The sequence below is a fragment of the Colobus angolensis genome, unplaced genomic scaffold (assembly GCF_000951035.1).
Source record: "Colobus angolensis palliatus isolate OR3802 unplaced genomic scaffold, Cang.pa_1.0 Scaffold2, whole genome shotgun sequence".
NCBI classification, from domain to species: domain Eukaryota; kingdom Metazoa; phylum Chordata; class Mammalia; order Primates; family Cercopithecidae; genus Colobus; species Colobus angolensis.
Window position 1 is genome coordinate 20791272 of NW_012115154.1, and position 1878 is coordinate 20793149.

The window sequence follows — 1878 nt, forward strand, 5'->3', positions numbered from 1 at the left end:
AAAAAAAAAAAAAGAAAAAAATGTTTGGGCCAGGTGCGGTGGCTCATGGCTATAATCCTTGCACTTTGGGAGGCCAAGGCAGGCAGATCATTTGAGGTCAGGAGTTTGAGACCAGCGTGGCCAACATGGTGAAACCCCATCTTTACTAAAAATACAAAAATTAGCCGGGCATGGTGGTGGGCACTTGTAGTGCCAGCTACTCGGGAGGCTGAGGCAGGAGAATTGCTTGAACTCAGGAGGCAGAGGTTGCAGTGAGCAGAGATCGCGCCAATGCACTCTGGCCTGGGAGACAGAGCAAGGCTCTGTCTCAATTAAAAAAAGTTTGGATTAAGAATACAGTATTGGTGAGCAGTTTGGATTAAGAATACAGTATTGGTGAGCGGTCATCTTGCTCCTGCCCCTAACAGTCTCTGGTCGGGGTCACAGGGATGCTAAGATTGCTGCCTGGACCTTTGCTGACCATGCTGTCCCGGGTGGAACTTTCTGCCACTGCCACAGCGGCCCCCTCTCTGAAGAATGCAGCCTTCCTAGGTCCAGGGGTATTGCAGGCAACAAGGACCTTTCATTGCAGGCAGCCACACCTTGGCCCTCTACCACCTTTTCCTGAATATGGAAGAAAAGTTCGTCTTGGACTGATCCTTGAGGAATTCTTCAAGTTTCTTTATCTTAAAGCCGGTGTAACAGGACCCTATGTGCTCAGAACTGGGCTTATCCTGTATGCTTTATCCAAAGAAATATATGTGATTATTGCAGCGACCTTCTCAACCGTACTAGTAGTAGGGTTACTTCTCTATGTAATTAAAAAATTTGGCGCCTCTGTTGCAGAATTTGCTGATAAACTCAATGAGCAAAAACTTGCCCAACTAGAAGAGGCGAAGTAGGCCTCCATCCAACTAATCCAGGATGCAATTGATTTGGAGGAGTCACAGCAGGCACTGGTTCAGAAGCTCCATTACCTGTTCGATGTGCAGAGGAATAACACTGCTGTGGCTTTGGAAGTTACTTACCAGGAACGACTGTATAAAGTATATAAGGAAGTAAAGAATCGCCGGGACTATCATGTATCTGTGCAGAACATGATGCGTCGAAAGGAACAGCAGCACATGATAAATTGGGTGGAGAAGCACGTGGTGCAGAGCATCTCTGCACAGCAGGAAAAGGAGACAACTGCCAAGTGCATGGCGGACCTAAAGCTTCTGGCAAAGAAGGCTCAAGCACAGCCAGTTATGTAAATGTATCTATCCCAATTGAGACAGCTAGAAATAGTTGACTGACCAAATGGAAACCAGTCTATGTGACAAAATCTTTCTATATTGGTGTCTACTGAAGTTATAAATTACTTCTCTTAAAAATGAAAAGTTTATTTCATATGGTGAAAGCACAAAATCTATTGGCCAGTCAGATGTTTCTCATCCTTTTTATTCTGCATTTGAGTTCCATGATCACGTCTGAATAAGCAGTTTGCCTTTATTGAAACCTGCTGCCTGATTAAAGATTACCAGGTTATAGTTTAAATTTGCAATTAATTCTACCATCGTGCAATAAAGTGACAACTGAATGAAAAAAATACAGTATCATTTTTACCTTAACTATCAGCTCTAGATATCAGGAACTCAGTGGCCATATGTTGTTCTGCAAGTTATTCTTGCAGAGAATTCACTTTGCACTTTTTTGTGTAAGGCAAGCACAGGAAATAGAAGGATAAGACATGGAAATGTTGACCTAAAAGGAAGAAGCTGAGGCAAAATTAATCTAAATAGAGAGTTTATTTGGGCCAAGTTTGAGGATTGGAACCCGAGAACGTAGATTCCAGTTACCCTGAATCTGCACTCGGGTTAGTAGCAGTTAGAAGTGAATTTTTTTTTTTTTTTTTTTTTT

General features: G+C 42.8%; 1 pseudogene; it reads left to right on the forward strand.

Annotated features, from left to right (window-relative positions):
• Window positions 1–461: 461 nt before the first annotated feature.
• LOC105511356 lies at window positions 462–1232 on the forward strand (annotated as a pseudogene).
• Window positions 1233–1878: the final 646 nt, after the last annotated feature.